General features: G+C 45.5%; 1 protein-coding gene across 3 annotated transcripts in view; it reads left to right on the forward strand.

Annotated features, from left to right (window-relative positions):
* The first annotated feature begins 10,344 nt into the window (after positions 1–10,344).
* Positions 10,345–20,578, forward strand: part of MAP3K13 (mitogen-activated protein kinase kinase kinase 13) — a 72,248-nt gene continuing 62,014 nt past the window's right edge. For all 3 annotated transcript variants that reach the window (XM_039696901.1, XM_039696903.1, XM_039696902.1), the window contains exons 1-2: positions 10,345–10,455; positions 19,059–19,173. The gene's annotated coding sequence lies outside the window, so the exon portion shown is untranslated. The remainder of the gene's footprint in view (positions 10,456–19,058; positions 19,174–20,578) is intronic.

The following is a 20,578-nucleotide window of genomic DNA, read 5'->3' on the forward strand; positions in this document are numbered from 1 at the left end:
GTTTTTTCAAATCAGATATTTAAAAATCTGACCCAACTGTATGTCCACTTTGCATTTTCCTCTTTAAAGCTAATTCATGTGTTTGTATGGATGGACTTGGAGAACCTAGTCTGTTTTAGAAGGTGGTAACAATAGTGAGAGTAGGTAAAAATAGAAGCAGTAGCACTTCAGTAATAGAAATATTAATACAAATGTAATGTGTATATAATTTAGATACTAAAATGTACTGCTATACACACAGCCTGATATTGTTTGTGGGCAACTATTAGAGATGCCTCTGATACAGAAAATCTGAGCCACAAGCAGCTGAAGACTGGAGGAATATCCAGGAAGTATCATCCCCACTTGCCCAGTCCTTTATAAAACCACCTTTCCTTCCTAGACCTTCCCCAAGCCCTGGGCCCAGCTCCACGTGTGAGCTTGGTGCTGAGGAAAAGAGAGCAGAGCTCTGCTGATGCCCAGTGGAGAGGAGCAGTGTTAATTACACTGAGCTAATCAAAAGGCCTGAGGCACAGTCAGCTTGTGCATGTTGCTATGTGTTAGAGGGCATTTCATCTAAAAAGGAAGCTTGTGGTGAAGTAGATGAAAACCACACCATTGTACTCTTGTGTGCAGACATTTTTACAGAGCAATGCTTGCAGAATTCGTGTGGGAATCCATAGTCTGCAACAGGAAACCTGAAGCCCAAGGAGCTCCCTGTAAGGCAGCTGTGCAAAGGAATCCAGCCAACCTCTGCATATTCCTCCTTCAAAATCAAAAAAATTAAAGACAAACCATTGGGAAAGTGTAACAATCAGGGCTGTTGGCTGAGGAGGGCTGTCCAAGAGGATCTCCAGGACAATCTGCTGCCTGTATAAGGCTGTGCTACACAGGAGGGTCAGTGGGAGCCCTGAGACCTGACAGCCAGAGCCTGGGAGAAGTGTTATTTTTGGAGAGAGAACAGCCAGTTATGTACCAATTGCCCAATCCAGACATCAAAGACAGCTCTGAAGTCTGATGTTAGTAGTGGTTCTGAAGGCTGAAACTTAAAATGAGAATAATTTGGCCATGCCAAAGTAAAACTGTGAGGTGAGTCAGTAAAGGTCCCTCCACTGCACACAGGTCCACATAGCAGGATATGAAAACATTTCCAAATTTCATACACTAAATGTGTTTTAGTATATTAAAAATTTGTGTTTTATCTCCCTCCCCCTGGCATATTTGTGGTTGCTGCTATTTGAGGAGCACCCACTGGCTGCACCCAATGCTTGCTGCTCTTTGAGTTCTGTTTGTGCATCAGTGAAGAGCCAGGGCACAGCAATACCAAAATCACCCACGGGCTGGGAGATTGCAGGGAAAGCCATTAGGAAATGTCATTACACTCTACAAACCATGGTGCAAAGAGGGAGAAAAAATATGTTCCATGACCCAAACAAATGTGAAGTTACTAATTTGTGATTATTGTATAGACAAATGGCACAATTCCATCAGGAGCAGACAAGAAGCAATCAGTATTTGTGCCTGTTCCAGGCAGATGCAAAATACCCAGCTAGAAGGGTTGTCTGCACAAATGGGAAGGTTCAGGGTTCCATGGAGTAAATCAGTTCCAAGCCCTCAGCACTTACAACAACATTCTATTACCAAAATAAAAACTAGTCCTCAAGGCTGCCACAAAATCAGTTTGATCCCTGCCTCGCCTTTATTGACCCAACAGGACTGTTCATGACAGTGAATAATTTAACTTGCTACTTGTGTAAATATCTCTTCTATTTCTATATAACTTTTCCCCAGTTGGAATTTTTGTGGGATAAAAAGGAAGAAAAATCAGACTTTTTGCAGTTTCTTGTTTTCCTAAGATGGAGTGATAAGTTTGCCTTGGATATGTCACAGTCCAACAGAAGACTGCACTGCTTTGTCACTCACATGTTATAAACTGGCAGTAAAAGATGTAATTTTCAATTAAAGCACCATAGTAAAATATATGACAGTAGAATTATAAAAGTGCTCAGGAGAATCCCAGCTTCAAACTGCTAGAGCATTAAAGAAACAAAAAGTCGCTGTAATTTCCATAAGTATTTCATTACTGTGACACTGTCATTCATTTAGCAGTAACAATGCCAAAATTCCCTCCATGCTTTCCAAGGCTGCATCCCATGCCATGCAGTCATTTCCACCATGGGTACTATGTTGTCTGCAGGAAAAGTGATTCTGCCAAGATGATTCAGTGTTCCAGGTTTCAGGAACAAAAAACAGGTACTCTTAAAGAGTAGGTGCACACCAGAGCAAGAGAATATTCTTGGACATTACCATACCAGGTTTTTATTTTATAGATCTCATTGCAGTGACTGTGAGGTGCTGGATTTGTAACAGGGTTTTACTATTTACCTTACTTATTTCACATTTTAGCTGGAGTTTGTGAATGTGAATTTCTTTAATTAAAAAAAAAAAAACAAACCAGTAATATAAGGGAATCCTCATTGTTTACTTAGTCACATTTAAAGAAGTCAAACTCTAAGCCAACAGTGGAAAATATTGTTTATGGAAAACATGCAGGTCTGGTCCTTTTCCTTTGTATTTTTCTCAGCTTCTAGTATACTTTAAAAACCTGCAAATCCCAAACCTGAACAACAACAATCCAGGCTCTCCCATTGTCATAAGCTCCTTTTCCTTTGGATAGTTTCCTGCAGTGTTTTTCTTTGCACTAACTCCTGGGTATTACATAATCCCCTACTTGTAATTGGGGACTTGTGTGCTGGAGTTACCTGCTCTGCTCTCCCTTGCTTCAGTGTAGATCCAGCTGTGTAGCAGCTACTGTCACACACTGTTGTGTGACAAGTTGCTAATACACCTTGAACTCTGCACATAAATTAAGGCCAGAAGCAGAATGGCATCTTTTGGGTGGAATTTTAGAATAGTTGTTTTAGGGAGCAGGTGCTAAATAATCCCAGAATTTTCTCTCTGTATCTCATCCTGATGAGTGCTGATCCATGGGTAATCACATTCTCCCCTCATTGCTACCTGTCTGAAACTGCAGCTTCTCTCATCTCCTTTGCATTTTCTGATTTTAAGGTGATCAGGGTCAGAAGGACAATCCTGGCAGCCAGAGAGGGTCTTTCCCAATCAAACCTGTTATGCTGTCATCCTTCATAGAATCCCACACATAAGCTGCCCTATTGCATGGCCTCCCCTATCCTCCCTGGAGCTTTTCTGTCCTTGTCAGCTCAAATGTTGAAATACTCCTTAAAGTCCTTCTAATTCCCAGAGTCAGCAGCCTGCCTCTGCTGAGAAGGGTTAGTCAGTCCTTCCTTTTGCAAGTCTTGTCTTTCTGTTCCCCCAAACTCCCAGTTCTTTGCATATCTAAATCCCTTCTCTCACTGCCATGGTTTTTTAGATGCACTGTGAACACTAAACTGCAAACTAGGAAAAAACCCTCCAAACAAATCAAATTTGGCAGATGCCACCTCTGCTGGTGGAGAGTGATTAGCTTAAAGGGGAGTCTGTGTGGGAACCGAATTTGCTGCCAGACTCTCAGGTCAGCACACATTTCTCAGGAAAGCACTGCCCCAAGGTACCAGCAGAGGATGATGTCAGACAGGAGAAAGCAAATTCCTGCCCACCAGTGGCTTCTAAATTGCTAATGGCCGGTGTGATGGCCCAGGAGGGGGAAATGGATAAGGGGGAGAGGTAGGGAGGCTGGAGCACAGCAGCAGAACCTCACCAGTCTTAAAAAGCATTTGTGCCTGATGTGAAATGAAATTTTCAGGGTTGCTCTTGTCTGTAACTTCCACAGCCCCCATCACCTGTGCAGTCAAACATTTCCAACAGCACTAACAAACCTGCTCCCTGTGGTCCAGTACAGAAATGTGCAGGAGCAGGAGGAGCAGCCAGGGATCAGTGTGCTCTACCTTCCCTAGCTGCAGTCACACCTCAGCTAACACCCACCCGATGGCAAGGGTGTGACAATTTTGGATCTCTTTTAAAACAGGTACTGTCCTGGCATGCCACCAAAGACCACAGACATGTCTCAAGTTGTAGCTTAATGGATCTGAAGTCTGCCAGGATCTTCCTTCTTCCCTGTGGGGCTGAGGGACAGGACCACAAGCACACAATCTGTCACCCTTGGTGTATCAGAACTGCACCTTGCTGTGAGGCACTGCAGGGCCAGGAGCAAAGGGCAGTAAAGGCAGAGATCTGTCCTGAAGATCCTGTTGTGCTGTTGCTGTTCAAAGGCAGAGGTGACTTTGGGTTTTCTCCAGGAGTTCTCAAAGAGGGGAGTTAAGATTCCTTAAGCACATGTCTGTTACTGCTGAAGGTTGGACTCAGGGATTTTAAAGGTCTTTTCAACCCCCGCCGTCCCGGGCCAGCCCCCGGCGCGCCCCGCCCGCAGCCCGCCCTCACCGCGGGGCCGGGCCGGCCTGCAGAGAGCTGCCTCTGCTGCGTGCAAAACGCGGAATATGGACATTTTTCTTAAGAAAGGAAGTTCATTAATGTTTGATCTTTATAAATTTCAAGCCTAATCAACAGGAAAGGAGATTTAATCTGTGGAACAGCAGCTCACAAGCTCTGAGTGATGCCCAGGTGCTGGGAAGAGAAATCCTTTTTGGTAGAATTGCCTTGCTAAGGTCTAGGGCTCTGCAGGTTTCAATGATCTCAGTCCCAGGGAGGCTGACAATGCTTGGGAAGGATGTGTGTGAGTGCCACTGAGAGTGGGCACACAGAATGCAGAACTTAGAGGCCACAAGGACATTTGGCAGAACCCCCAAAATAAGGAAGAAACTGATAAAGCCAACCCAGCAATTGTGCTGCAATCAGCTCTGCTGGGTAAAAGGCAATTCCATCAGGGGCAGGTCATGACCAACGACTCACAGACCACTGACCCAAGAAAACACTGACCCAAAAGAAAAGAAAGACTGGGCTAATTAGCATGAGAAATGAGAGAATCATTAATCAGTAGAAGATAGAGCACTAAATAATGATGTAACTTGCACCCAATGAACGTCAATACCTTCATTTGCTAAAATATATAAATAGTGAAAAGTTTTGACAGTTGTGCTGCCTTTGTGGATTTGCCACCCAGCATCCTTTCTGTGCAGAAATGTAAATAAATCAAATACCCTGACTCAGGGTTGGATTGGCACTTTGCACACTGGGTGACAGAACCTGTTCTGGGACAACACTGCGATTTAATGTGTGCTCCCAGGCAAGCTCAGTCCCTCTGGTCCTCTCGGGCATCACTTCCTACCAGCCCCTCAGCTCAGTGCAATAAAGCCACTGGAAAAAGAGCTGAGAGGTAGCGGGGGAAACATAGTTCATAATGTTACAATGTGTATCTGTTGCTCTAAAATGTTATTGAAGGGACACAGAAGATTCTTATCTATATATTGTTATATTCTTACTTATATCTCTATAATCTCCCTTTATGTCTCTTGGCCTTTAAGTCAGTCCCTGGGCAGAATGGCTACAGCTCTTTCCCTGGTCAGGAACAGCTGTACACAATTTTAGAAATTGATTTACATGTACAGAAAGGTCCTTCACGAGAAGCAACCTTTATTGCTGCTTTTATATACCCTTTATTGTACAGCTGTTGTGGTGGATCACTACATCTCTTCTGGCATTCATTATATATTGTCACAAACCCCCCCAAACTAGTGATAATACTCTGCCATTTGCTTGTAAACAGCATGTTCTGGGAGTTTATAAAAATGGTGTAAATGATGCCTTGGAGGGCTAGCTGGTCTGCTGAATTTTTATTAACCAGAATAAAACCAAAGATCACTCTAAGTTGTACTTTGTGTTTATGATTTACAGGTCTGATCTACTTGTCCTTTAATAATACAACTGCTCTAGTTGTGATAAAACAGCCCTATTTCAAGCACAAATAAACACAGAAGAAAGCAGTGCTTGAGAAAAGAGAGCTCATAGAAAAAAAAAAAGTTCTACATTGTCATGGAAAAGTTCAAGTAATATTTAAGGTTGTAGGTCTCATGCTTATCTTTTTTGTTTCCTTCAAGATTAATGGAGTTTGGTAGTGAGAAGAAGAAATGCATTATTGTCATGGAAAAGTTGAAGTAATATTTAAGGTTGTAGGACTTATGGTTATTTTTTTTCCCTTTTTCCTTCAAGATTAATGGAGTTTGGTAGTGAGAAGAAGAAATGCATTTCAGTGTATACAGCAGAGAAATTTTAAGTCTTGGAAGTTGTGCAATGACCAAGTGCAAAGGCCTGAGCTTAAATCGAGCTCCCAAACCAATGGGGAAAGACAAGTGTGTGGCACAGGCCCCAGTTATGCTTCTGGCTGTTTTCCTCCCCCAGTGCTGCTGCTTTTACAGCAATCAGACCAAGGCTGTGCAGCTCTGAGCTGATCTTGCACATGGGAGGGGTGCAGGGTGCAGAGCCTGTCAGAGCACTTCACCTTGGCAAAATGTGATCAGGATGGTGCAGTTTGTTCCTGCAGTTTTTGTGTGGTTCCCCAAGAGCCTGTGCAGCTCTGCCAGCCCTGCTGTTCTAAAGCTGTGCAGGGGCTGCCAGGCAGTTTGTGCTTCCCTGGAAAGCAGCTGTGGGCTATGGAACCACAGGACAAGGTGGCAGCTTTCTTTAGCCCTAGGCCTGCCAAAAGAAAAGAGATCTCACTATTCCAGATGCCTCTGATTACTGGTCTTTTGACCACACATTAGAGGATAATGCTCAGAAAATACATCTAGCAGCCAGCCCTGGGAAAAGGCTTCTAAAACAGGAATAGCAAATCCTTAGAAACTCCAGTACTAAAAGTGGGAATGAGGGTATTCACCAAAGGTCAGATTTTAATGGATGTGAATGTTGTGCTTTGTCTTCTGAACCCCTCAGAAAGTGCCATAGTAGAAAAAAAATTCCTGCTTCTTTCTGAGATGGAGCAACACGAATATGTCAAGTCTCCTACAGCCCCCTGGGATCATCAGCCAGTTCAGAAAGTGCTGAATATAAAAACAAGTGTTTTATTTATAGGAGCCTCAGCTTAATTTTTATTCCAGTATATCAGTGCTGCAAGGTACTCCAGAAGAAGCACCTTGATTTGCTCTAACCTTATTTACACAGAACAAAAATTCCTGGAAAATGCTTTTTTGACAGCTGCACCCAGAGACTGGAAAAGGTGAGTGCAGTAATGTCCCAGCTGGAGGAGCAGAGTATTTCTGTGGGAATGACCTCTGAGGAACATGGAAGGTCTTATCAGCTGTATTGTGCAATCTGAGTTGAGATTTGTGGTAAAGCCTATGGCCACAGTGCTGAGAGGGGCAGGAACTCTGAAAACTTACTGGTTCTTGTCATCAGCTGGTCCAAACTTCAGGCCTGAATTACACCTTACTGCTCAAACGACAGCCTGGAGGGCCAGCCAAATCCAACAACTGTTTTCTGCTTTCCCTTTTACAGTTTTGACGCTTTTTAAAAATTTTTTTCCCCCTTAAAAAATATCTGTTGTAAAAAGAGCTGTGGAACCTTTGTAATCTTTGTCTGACCCTTTCATGTGTGGTAAAAGCCAATACTGCTGAACATTTGATCATAAAATAGTTTTCAAAGTCTCCTTTGGTTATCACACCCTTAGGAGGTGTCCTCTGATAACTTTGTTTTCCAAACTGTCTCCAAAACTCAGCCTCCCAGAGCCTCAGTGAGCTGGAGTTTGGTGCTCAGAGAGCTCTGACAAAGGCACAGCTGGAGCAAGTGTGATAACTACAGCAACACAGCAAGGCACACTGTGGGCCATGGAATGTCATCCTATTGCAGAGTTTAAATTCCTGCTGAAGAGCCACAGCTTCTGTCAACCATGGAGGTTATTTCAGCTTGATGTGATAAAGACATATTTAAAAATCTTTTTGTCCTAACTGGGTATCCTTTGAGGATTTTTTTTTTCCTGTAGTAAAAAGATTTTAAAATGTCTTGGAATCTTTGCTTCCTGTTTTGTCTTGTAAAGTAAGTCTGGGCATAATTAAAGGCATAGTTAACTTTGGCCCTGTTACTACATTTAATAACTTAAAACCCACTATGCTGGTGGAGAACAGTTGTAAACCCAACTCTGCATTCCCCCTTACAAACAAACAGCTCGTTTTTGTTTAAAATGTGTGTGTGCAGCTGTGGAGAGCAGCAACACAGCCCTGTGAGCAGGACAGCTGTTGGCATGGAACCACAGACTGGTTTGGGTTGGAAGGCACCTTAGAGCTCACCTCATTCCATGCCTGCCCTGGCCAGGGACACCTTCCACTAGACCAGGTTGGCTCAAGCCCAACCTGCCCATGAAGGATTTTTTTCTTACTGAGACTTTACTCTTCCCCTTGTCTTCTTGAAACCCAGGATTACCCCTCTGAAACTCCCCACTGCATCAAGCCTGGTCTGTATTTATGTTTATTTTAGCATCCAGTCCTGCAAACACAAAGCCATGGACAACTTTGCACACATAAAGCTGGTCTGAGAGGTATGTTAGCAAACTCACAGCATTTCCCATTGAGTGGCTTGTCTGTTAAGTATTTATCTCACTCTGTGCCACATTGGACATTTTAGATCTAAATTGTCTTAAACAAAAATCGCCATTTCAAAGGTAGGACCTCGACTTTTCCCTGTCAGGACAAAGTATGTTGGTTATTTTTAATAATACAAACCTATCTCATGACTTTTGAGCTCTGTTAATTGCGTGGTTTCAAAGCAACACCTCCTGGCGAGCCGTGGTATTGCTTGTGCAGGAAGAGACCTTCCTTGTGGGATGACACACACAAAGCAGGAATGCTGTGCAGTGACAGAGCCACAGGATGGTTCGAGCTGGAAGGGACCCCAAAGCCCATCTCATTCCAACCCCCCTGCCATGGGCAGGGACACTTTCCTCTAGCCCAGCCAGCTCCATGCCCCATCCAACCTGATCTTGGACATTTCCAGAGATGGGGCAGCCACAGCTTCTCTGAGAAACTGTTCCCAGACTCTCAGTGACCTGCAGCAAAAACCTTTCCTTGCTTAGTGTGCAAACCAGGGTGTGATGGATGTGGCTGTTCCAGCTTCCGCTGGGGGAGAAATAAAAGTTGGGAGCATGATCCAGAATTCTTTATAATGAGAGCACACATAAGCACTTAGTGCTGTCTGACAGGTATTGCTGTGTTTTTCCTTTTTGTGTGTGTTTATATCACAGGTGCTGGTTTACATTGGACAATGTCACCACAAACTCTGCAGGATTTTTCCATAAAGGAGCAAAGCCAGCAAAAGATACTTGCTGTTGTGCCTATAAATGGTGAATGGATGTTAGTGCCCATCTTTGCCCTATTAATTTCCTCTCTTTTCCCTATCCCACCATAAAACTGTCTATTTAAGCAAAAAATAAAAGTATGAAGGGAAATTCAGAGCGGTTTCAGAAAAATTCCTTAGTGCTCCAAGGATCCCACTCCCTGAGTGCTAAATCAACATGGGTTTCCTTAGGAGCAACCCACACAAGTGGCTGTGGAGGGGTATTTCTGGAAGGAGACAGTAACATTGTCAATGGAGGGGTCAAAAAAGATACATGTAATCAATATGTTTTTCTGTACTCCTCTCCAGATTCGTTGATGTAGCACTAAAGAAACTTTTGTGTCCAGCAGTAAACTACAGTGTTAAAAGTGCTGGTCAAAGCTTGGCATCTTAATATCTACTTTGGCCAGGCAAGGCTGCAACCGGGTGGTGAGAGAACCGGCAGGTAATATTAGAATACTGCGGCTGCTATCACCAAGTACTGAAAAACAGGGTAAACCTCAGATACCGAGTCGTAGTTTGGGCGCTCTTATCGCACTCAGCCACGAGTCCGGCGCTGGTCTGTCCGTGCCGGCCCACGCAGGTGATGCTGTCACAACTCCCGGCAGCCTGCCGGGGCCCGATGGGATTCCTGCACACATCCCGCCCGGCCCAGGGCTCATCGGGAGCACCTGAGGACGGCTCGAGGTGCCGGCCTCGACCAGCCAGCCCCTCAGGGGCACGGCCCGAGGCGCTGCGGCCCCGGCCGTTCGCGCTGTGCCGGCCCCTCACGGGCACGGCCCGAGCCCGCCTCAGCCTTCCCGCCCAAAACCCGCCCGCGCGCCGCCGCAGGCCACGCCCACGCCGCATTAGACCACGCCCATGCAGTGCTCGATCGCGGACACCCCAGCCCTCAGACCCCGCCCACTGCCCTCATACCCCCCCGCCCATCTCCCAAGACCCCGCCCACGCCCCGACGCACTCGCGCTCCATCAGACCACGCCCACACGCCTTAAACCCCGCCCACGCCCCTCAGACCCCTCCTGTGCTCCTGCAGCTCTCGGCCACGCCCCGTCACCCCACCCACACCCCTCAGGCCCCGCCCCCACGCTCGGGCCCCGCCCCCGGTTTAAAGCCCAGCCGCAGCCGGCGCGCTGCCGGAGGTGACGTTCGGGTCCGGCGCGGGGCGGAGCCGGCCGGGACGCGGAGCTGCGGGAGCGGGCTGCGCAGGGAGCCGGGAGCGCGGCGTACCGGGAGCGCGGGGTACGGGCTGCGCCGGGAACGGGGAGCGCGGGGTACGGGCTGTGCCGGGAGCGGGGAGCTCGGGGTACGGGCTGCGCCGGGAACGGAGGGCGCAGAGAGCGCGATGCTTAGGGAGCAGTGTCCGGGTGAGGGAGCGCTGAGGGAATGATGTGCCCCGGGAACGCGGTGCTCGGGGGTACGGGGTGCGCAGGGAATGCGGTGTGCAGGTGACCGGAGTGCTCAGGGAATGAGGGCCCTCAGGGAATGGGGTGCTGAGGGACACGGGGTGCTCCGGGAATGGGGTGCTGAGGGAATGAGGGTGCTGAAGGACACGGGTTCCTCAGGGAATGGGAGTGCTGAAGGACGCGGGTTCCTCGGGGAATGGGGTGCCCGGCTTTCGGGGTGCTCAGAAAGCTGCGCTCCTGTTGGCAGGCGCGCAGCTCTCACGCTTGTATATTTGATATTAAAAAAAGGGACTTTTTCCAGTGTAAGGGAGGGTCAGAGCGGCTGCGAGGTGCTGGCGTGGCTGCTGAGAGGCAGGTGAGCAGTCCCAGGGAGTTCTCGCTGCTTTCCGGGCAGCAGGAAGCGCTTCAGCCACTCGCCAGACAACCTGGAGCAAATCCCGCCCGAGCTAAGCCTGTGCTGTCTGTCCTCATCTTGTCTGGGGGCTGTTGACAACAACAAAGCACAGGCTCCAATGGTTTTGTGGCCTCTCCAGTAAAAAAAAAAAAAAAAAAAAAAAAGCGTAGGAGTTTTGATGCTTCTCTCACCTGGCAGAAGTTTGGGAGAGTGGATGGGATGAGTTCAGTGCATGCTTCACTTTTGTGGCTTGTCCAGAGAAGTGCAGCTCTTAAATTCATGAGGGAAGGCAGGAACTGTAGTGCCAGGACAAGGGGAATGGCTTCTCAGTGCCAGAGGGCAGGGTTTGATGGAATATTGGGAAGGAATTCCTCCCTGTGAGGGTGATGAGGCCCTGGCACAGGTTGCCCAGAGCAGTTGTGGATACCCCATCCCTGGAAGTGTCCAAGGCCGGGTTGGATGGGGCTTAGAGCAATCTGGGACAGTGGAAAGTGTCCCTACCCATGCCTGGGGCTGGAATGAGGTGAGCTTTAAAAACCCTTCCAATCCAAACCATTCCTCATTTCTCCTTGTAAGGAAGGGCACTGCCCTGGGCACAATCTTGTACTGTGCCACATTTTTGCTAAATGGATGGCAATCGGGTGTAACACCTGCAGGTGTAGTGCAATGGAAATAAAACCTTTAGATTAAACAGACAGGAACCTGCCTCCTCTCGCCTTTGAGTTCTGGGGGAATTTTGCTGCTGGAAAGTGCTGAGACCTTGCTGTGACTTCACTTGCAGTTGTTCTTTTAACCTGTAGTTTTACTGCTTCAGGGGTAGGTTGCTCTTACTTTACTGATCTCATTCTTGAAGCAGAGCAGAAAGATAAAGGTAAATACTTTCTGCATTCACTCCAAGATGGAGTGGAGTCGTGATCTGATTGCTCCAAGGGGGCGTTTGAGGTGTGAAAGCTTGCATTTTTGTGGTAACTGCATGGATCTGGAAGCATGGAATTTGAGGAACAGGTTTGATATTCTATTACTGCTGGAAAGGGGAGCCCTGTGCACCTCTTTTCCATCCCTCTGCTTGTCTGTTTTCCTTGCTCCTCAAGTGCAGGTGTGAGTGGTGGGCTGGATTCACCTGCCAAACCCAGTGGCAATTAGCACCACATGGAAATTGATTCCATGGAGCTGTGTGTCTGTGCATCCAACAGGGACAGGCAGCCCACCCGTTAGGCAGTGACCGGGATCAAAACCAGTGGAGCTGCTCCTGGAAGTGTTCCCTGAGGCTACACTTTGCTGGACAGTCCTGGTGATTGTGATTTGGCTTTTTGGTGGTGTTTGTTGTTTTGTTTTGGATTTTTTTGGGTTGAAAGCTGTGCATTACTCCTTATTTCCAGATGTTCCTAATATCCTCAGCCTCTTTCTTCCACTCTTTCCCAGCAGAAATATTTTTGTACCCTGACAAAGTTTCCCTTTGGACGCTGACCCAACTGGTGCCTGTGAAGGGTTAGAAATACAGGACTGGGGCATTTTTGGAATGCTGTCTGTGGTGATTTTCACCCATAATTCCACAGGAATCGTTGCTACAACAGATGTTCTGGTTTAGAGAACAAAAACAGTTTTTGCTAAATGTAAAGGTGGGAGTGCTAACAACAAATAAAGAAATCACAGGGAACAGGTGGATAAAGAATTGAAACAGATGTAGGAAAGAAGGAATTACTCTCAGCTGCTCGCTTTTGGCCTGAATTGTATGTTAACAGCTGTTTCTCACAGCAGAAAGCTCTCAAAAAATAAAAGGTGAGACTGTTGTCAAAAATTTATATCAGGTGCATGCAGAGAATTTTTTTAAATATAAGCAGTTTTCTTACCCTCACTAAGACTAGGAACAATTAACCTGGAAAAAATCACTTTTGTTTATTGTGTTGTTTTAAAGTCTGTGTTAGTACAGCAGATCATAATTAGTGGAGAATAAATGCTTCTCCTTGTAATGTGCAAGACATGTATAAGCCTTTGTGACATAGATTAGTGGCTTAATTGCAATGTTAAAATACTACTTCTGGGACAAATGCTGAATTTCCAGACCTTGGTGTGGTTTGCTTTTAAATGCTTTTTGCTGTGTGGCTCTTGCCCCTGCCTTGAACCTGCCCTGCAGTGTACACCTCCCATTGTTTAGATCTCCTTGCCTGGAAGCATTTTCCTTTAGCTCCCTTATTAAAATTACTTATGCTGACTCTAACTACTGCCCCTGTAGAATTTTTCTTCACAAGTTCTCATGAAGAAGATAATTTTATTTTTTTTTTGTTAGAAATGGCAGCATAAGCTTTAATAAATGACTGTATCCAATATTCCAGGTGGGTCTCAGCAGTGCAGAGCTCAAGTTAAATATTGACTTGTGTAGAACTTTGGTCTTGAGCAATCCCTGCAGAAACTGCAGGCGGGAGAAAGGTGTTGTGGCAAAGATAATCACCTTAAACCACCCCCTGCCAAACTGAAGCCAGTCTGGCTGTGGGGAGTGGTCCCAGAGGAGGCTCAGAAACCCCCCACAGTGTCCCCATGTCGTGAGGGGACAGCCACAGCTGTACCTGGTGGTGGTGACAGCCCAGGGTGTCTCTCTGGAGTCAAATGACCGGAATTTGGGGTGTCCTGGTGGTGCCACGTCTGGCGGTCTGTTCTAATCTTGCTCTTATTTGTATTTATCCATCCCTTGAGCTGGAGGGAATATTGTGTGCCAGGAGCCCAGCTGGTAGGTCGTCTCTGCTCTGGGACCATGGCTCCTACTACAGAAGGCTCTTTGTGCTTTATAGACACGTGATCCCTAGAAAAAAATAAACATTTCTCATTCCTGCAGAGATTTGCCCTCAGATATGAACTAAGCAATAACTGTTTCAGCACTTTCAGCCTGCCCCATCCATCTTTCCTTGTCTTGTGGGCTTTTTTACAAAGTCTAAAATCTGCTTGCTGAACTTCATTGGAAATAGAATTCCTCTGGGACTGACAAGATAAATTTCGTTCTTGGTGATGTGGCATGTATCGTTCTTGACTGCTTTGCTGTGGGGAGCTCAGAAAGTGACACAGAGCTGTATATTAAAGAAAACTAATTTTTCTCTAGCTACGAGGCTTTATAAGAGGTGGTAGGCATCTTAGATTTTATTTGCTTGTGGGGAACAGGAATTTCAAACTAATCAGAAGGTTTTAGCAAAAAAAGAACATCCAGTCATCTATGGTGCTTTAGGTAAAAGAATTTTGCCATCCTTTAATAGTAAAATATTTTGAGTTGTTTATACCTGGGGGAATAAGTTATTTTATATCTGTGGTAGGTCTGTTTTCTGTCAGAATCTGGTTCTAGGAAGATTTTCCTCCTGTGTTATTGGAAGAAGGTTGGGTATGTCAAGTGCCAACTTTGTTTACTATAAACTGAGGTTTCGATGAAGAAACACTTTGCTTTAGATGCAGGATTGGATTGATGACTCCTGCTTTTTAACTTTATATTTTTGAAACCATTTCCTTAAGTGCGACGGGTGTGAACTGAGGAACCTGTAGAGTAAAAGGTGGCTCGAATTTTTAGCATTCCTGTCAACTTTCTCCACTTGGTGAATGCAGCCTAGCAGCGTGACTCAGTGTCAGGTGTGTGCCACGGATGTGTGCCTGTCTGCTGTGGCTGAGGTCAAGGTTTAGGCTGAGCTCCAGATGGTGGCCAGGGGATTACTTTGAGAGCTAATTACAAGGCTTCTTTGTGTAAGTCTGAATAGTTACATCACAAAGATATTCTTTAATGATTCATCAGGCGGTTTAGTGGGGGAATATCCCACAAGTTTTTAACTTTCTGATGAGGTGTGTTTTGCCCTTAGCCTGCCTGGCTCGTGTTGAGCATACCCCAGCACTTGCAGGCTGTTTTAATGGGCATTCACTTGCTGACTCTGCCATGGGATCTCTGGCATCTCTGAACTCTGGATGTCTCTTTTTCTCTGCATGTGTGGCCTACATTTCTCCTCGCATGCACCTCTGGAGCAGGCGAGCTGCTGTGGTGTTAACAAAGGCCTCTGTCTGTGGTTTATTCACTCCTTGAGTGAGCAGAGGCTATTTTTGGAGTTCCCTCAGGGAGAAGGTGGTCAGGAATCCAACCTTGGAGCTGAGCAGAGGGGAGTGCAGCAGTGTCAGCTTTGGTCACTGTGCTGGGTCAGCTGCTGCTGGTGGTTCTGTCACAGAGGATCCTGTCTCCTGCAGAAGGGTGGTAGCGAGGTCACCCGAAAGCAGAGTGCTGAGAAAACGTTCATTTTACTCCCTTGGTTTGTTGCTGTTGCCAGGAAACACCTTGTCCACATTTCAGAGACGTGTGAGTTTTGGTTGCTTCTATCTTAGCTCAGCAGATTTGCCCTACAACTCACGGATAGAGGGCATTGTCCCCAGCATCCATATCTCCAGATCAGTGTGCCAGCCTGTCTTGTGAGGTTCCATTGTCACTCTTAGCTGGTGCCACTACAGTTGTGACCTCTGGCCTGTGGCAGGATGGCTCAGTGCTAAGGGGGATGAAATTTCCTTGCAATGTTATCCTTCCCTGTGTCTGGGCTACTCAGGTATCCCTCCAAGAGGAGTTTCCCACTGATGCTGTGTACCCAGTGCTGCTGCTGCCTTCAGGTCAGTCTGACACCTCCATGTTGGTGGAGGAAACAGAATGCTGGGCTCTCATGCTGCTGGTGCCATGGACCTCAGCAGGTGGCAGATGAATGGCTGAGTTTTCATAGAATCATGTTTTCTACCTGTTTTCCTCAGAACCTGGACACTAAAGTTCACCATGTTGCTTGGTGGCACTGGGACACTACTTTGGGAATAAGAATGTTTAGCTATAGGGTTGCTGGAAGGACTCCTGTGTCCCTGGGCACAGGTCAGTGTGTCATATACCTGACACAGAGCACTGTGGCCTTCCTGGTTCCCTTACAAACAGAGCTCTTCTTTAATGGGTTATTTACACTCCCCAAGGCACAGTGTCCTGTAGTTTCAGTGTGCTTGTCTGTCTGTACTGGGAGAAAATACTGATGCTGGTTAACTGATGTAGTGTGTTCTCATGGGTAGAGCTTCCTCCTGCAGCCTGGTGGGCAGAACAAGGGTGCTGGCTGTAAGCTACAAGTATCATTTTTGTGTTCAGTCATCCATTGCATGTTTCTGTGGGCAGGAGCTCTCTGGGCAGAGATAATAATCCAAACTGTTGATGTGCTTTCTGTAGTGCAGTCATGTTGAGGAGCTCAGTGGACTGACCAGGTGGGCAGTTGACAGAGCACATACCTGTGTAGAAGCCTGCTAGTGCTCAGAGCCTTAGGGAATGTTTGCACAGTCATTTGTCCCTGTGTCTAGGGCCAGAGTGTACCATCTGCAACAGAAAGTCATCATGATGTCTCTTGAGAGGTAAAAGGATTTGTATGGGTTTTCCTGTGCTTTGTCAGAAAAGCTGGCTGCTTTTTTGTGTTTCTGAACACACTGAAGCAGCAAAGATCAGTCCCCGGTGAGCAGGACCCTTTTCAGACTACCTTGAAGTCCCTCTTTGCCTTAATTTCCAAAATAATTCTGTTCTCCTTTAAAAAACCAAACCTAAGCCCTGGCTTCCTGGTTCGTGCAGTGGGAGGCTATTGTGTGCCTGACCTCAACCTGGCTGCTGCTCAAGGTTCTGCAACATGTGATGCCTGGTGTTGCATCAGGTGATGGATGGGGGATTTTCTTGATCCCTTTTGGCCAAGGCATCCTTGAACCTTCTATTTTGAGAGGCCCATATGGTTGCAGGACTGAAGGAAACACAAACTTTAGTGTTGGATCTCATGTGCTGGTTCTGGGAAGCTGGTGACAATTACAAGAGCCCTCGCTTCTGCAGACTGTCACTGGAACCAGGAAAGATGGTGGTCATGAACCTGCTCAGCCTCTTTGAGCAGGTTCTTGACCAAAAAATTCAATGTACTCAGTGTTTTCTTTGGAGGTCACTTCATACTCCTTCAATTCCCTTCTTCCCCTGTAAGTCATGCTTTTTCCAGGGCTGTTCCCCAAGATTTCATTTCTTGCTTTTTGCTGAAACCTCGCATCTCCAAGAAGGTGGTGCTAGACCACACTTATTTTTCCATAATTAGAGGATTAAATCTTCCAGACATTCTTTGAAGCCACTGAGAGAGCAAGGCTATTGCCAGTCACCTGGATGTGCATTAGGGACTCTTAGGAGCTTGTTTATTCTCTGTGTGATGAGTGATATTTCTTGTCCTCCTTTCTCTCGGGCTAGCTCAGATTATGCTGATAGCATTAGTAAAGAACCATTCCAAGTCTGATGTCACTCTACAGCAAAACCTGGGAGGTTTGTTGAGACACTCACCAGGCACTGGGACTTTGCAGAGTAACCCACGCATGAAACTGCATTTTGTGGAGCAAAATGCACTGAGAGTAGTGAGGGACTGATGCTTGTGCTTGAGAAAGCTGAAAGGAGCTGCAAGCAGAGCTCTACACACACCTGCATGTGTGGAGTCACCTAAGTTCAGGAGAGCAGCTTTTTAAGCATTTTTCTTTAATCCCTGTTGTCTGTATGACACTCTGCTCTTCCTTTGTAGTTCTTCCAGCAGCAAGTTGACAAGGACTGTGAACTTGGGATATGTGTGTAAAACCTCTATACCTGTGAGCTTGCAAAGAGGCATGGGACTTGTCCTGCAGATATTCCCAGAAGGAGAAAAACCCTTGGGGATACTTTGCATCTCCAGCAGTGAAGTGTGAAAGTGGAAATGGACAGTAGATACTGAGCTGTAATTATTGGGAAGCAGGAGTCTTTTCTAGGTTAGTGGGAACGTTCAGAGTGTGACCTGAGTAATCTGAAAGAGTTGAAAGGTTTTACTGCCTTGAGCAACTTTGTGTCTCTTTGACAGATGCTTCCAAAAGGAACAACATTGATAACGGGAACTGCGGGATGCGCCACGCTGAAATTTTATCTGCCTAAGTAGCTGCTAGTCCAATTCCATTAATGTTTGCATATTTAATAAACTTCTAATGTGGGATTTTAATGAGTTGGCAGTTATCTCTGAACACCCAGCAGCAGTCTCAGAGTTTAGGTGGCTCTCAAATGGAGATTTCTCTCACTTAGAAGGCATGTGGCCTTTCCTTGGGCAGTCAGCACTTGGCAGGCTCTGGAATACTTTGATTTGGTCTGTATTGATGTACATCAACAGTGAATTTTTAATTTGGATGGAGCCCTAGGGTTAAGTTTTTAGGGGAGGCATCATTTTAGAAAGCTGGATGTAAGAGAAGTGACCTTGGTTAATCTCATAACACACCATTTAGCTACTCAGGATGTTTCTTGCTAGTGATCTAATTATTTTGGCTGTGAAATGGGATTGTCAGGGAAATTGCTTCTAATGTGGCATTTACTCATTTACACTCCCAGTGCTTTTGCTTTGCCTTTTCAGCCTAATTTTGCAAACACGTCCAATTCCTCCTAGTCCCAAGCAGGGTGAGAAATGCCCTGGTGGTGCTGCACAGTTGATGTCTATGCCTTTGCCTTTTCAGCCTAATTTTCCAAACATATGTCCAACTCCTCCTAGTCCCAAGCAGGGTAAGAAGTGCCCTGGTGGTGCTGCACAGTTGATGTCTATGGTGAGGAGAAGGAAGGTAATCTGTTATTGAGGGAATTGGAGCAAAATTCAGCAGAACAGTTCCATGTTTATGCTTTGGAGATAAACCTGAGTTTAGTAAATGTATGTCAATATATCAAATGTAGCAGGCAAGGTGAAAAGGGACTTTTGATAACACAATGTAATTCTCAGTTCTGGCACCAGCATAACTTTAAGTAAGTCCCTTGCTTGTTCCCAATCTTCAGGATGAATTCTCAGTGTGCTGCTGTGGATGGTGGTTCTGTAAGCTGTGAAGGTGGCAAGGGTGAGGAAATAATTCCTTACAGCCTCCTTTAAGATAAGACAACAGTAATTCAGTGATGCAGATCATCAGATGGGTTTCAGGTGACCTTTCAATGGGCTTGGTAAAAAGCAGGAAAAATTGAATGTTTATCTGAGCTGTATTTTAAATTGAAGTTCTTTTTATATCTCCAGAACACCATTTTGGGAGGAACAGCAAAGAGAGTTAAGGACAAAAACTGATGGACCGTTACATCTTCCAAAATGAGCCATTTCACACTTTCCTACTGGAAAATAACATGTCCTGAAGGTGAGTAGGTTTTGTATGTGACAGATGAGTTGCCTGATGTCTTGGGCCTTGACCAAAGGCAGATCCACCCTCATTCCAGCTTGCCCTGACACTGCCTGTCTGCACAACCCATAGAAACTTGCTTGTGAAAATGTGTATTTTATCACCAGGAGAAACAGGGAAGAAGCAAGGAATATTTTCCACTAGTGAATTATCATTGATTTAGAAGCCTTTGAAAAAGCTGGAGTGCTTAGTCAAAGAGGTGAGGCATTGGGGGCACGGATATTTTCTGGTGAGTGGAGAAAATGTAGGTGTTTTATTTGCAGCATGAGAAAGTTCAGCTTGTAAGACAAACTTTGGTGTAGTTTGGCAAGGGTATTAAATTACATAAGGCATTTTCAAGTTTTATTCCAGCTGTACCTCAAGTGATATTTTCAATGTTAAGAAGAGCTGAAGAGTGCTTGCTATCAAAGATGATAAAGTAATTTCCCCAAAGTAAAGAACATAATGCTTGAATGAAATTAAATCAGAATTGTATTTTGTACAGTTTGTGATATCTTTTATGTTATTTTTGTACTCAGCCCCTTAGGGCTGTAGGCAGTGACCGTACAGTTTTGTTTTAAAATCCTTTAGCAACAGAAATCAAAATGGGAAGTGTTACATAAGTCCTGCACTCAACATTGAAATAAAACCAGCATTTCTGAGACAGTTAAGGTTTAAAATATCTTGGTTTAGACTTTACTCTCACTTTAATAAATAACATATAAAAACAAGCCATGAGCTATGTAGGCCTAAGTATGCCCACTTAGCAGCATTAATTCTTATTTTTTTAAATTAGGCTAATACATTTGCCTTTCTGATCGCTGCTACTTTGTTAATATTTTTGTTTTTCTGTTTTTTTGGCATGAGTCAACTAGCAGCTCTGAACTCAAAGACAATAGTGGAGTGCAAAGGGTGAAAAATAGGTGGTGTCAGTTGTCATTCTGCCTGCACAGAAATTGCTTGAAAATGTTCAGCACTGGTGTCACAGGTGTTTTGTACATAAATGTTTTTCCAAGTGAGGTAAAAATCCCAGTAGAAGTTCAGCCTAGAGTGAACTGTTCATGTGCTTTTATAGATTTGAAGCTCATTAGACATGTGAGTTCCTTGAACATTTGTATATTTGGTAGCAGGAGAGCCTCTCAGGAATGTAGGACTTGACAGGTACAAGAGGATGCAGTGTCAGGGATTTTACTTGTTGAGGAAGAAAAGTCTTGTAGCTGGAGAGAAAAATACTGTTGACATTCATTGGTGCTCTTTGGTGTCTGCTGTGATCTGCACAGTTCTGCATAAAAGGATGGAAGCCCCAAAGCAAAAGGTGTGACTGAGCTCTAAAAGCTCTCTTGTCTTTCCTAAGTGCTTGTGTTTTCCAAGTGTCCTCTTCAGC

The sequence above is a fragment of the Passer montanus genome, unplaced genomic scaffold (assembly GCF_014805655.1).
Source record: "Passer montanus isolate IOZ18808 unplaced genomic scaffold, ASM1480565v1 scaffold115, whole genome shotgun sequence".
Lineage (NCBI taxonomy): Eukaryota > Metazoa > Chordata > Aves > Passeriformes > Passeridae > Passer > Passer montanus.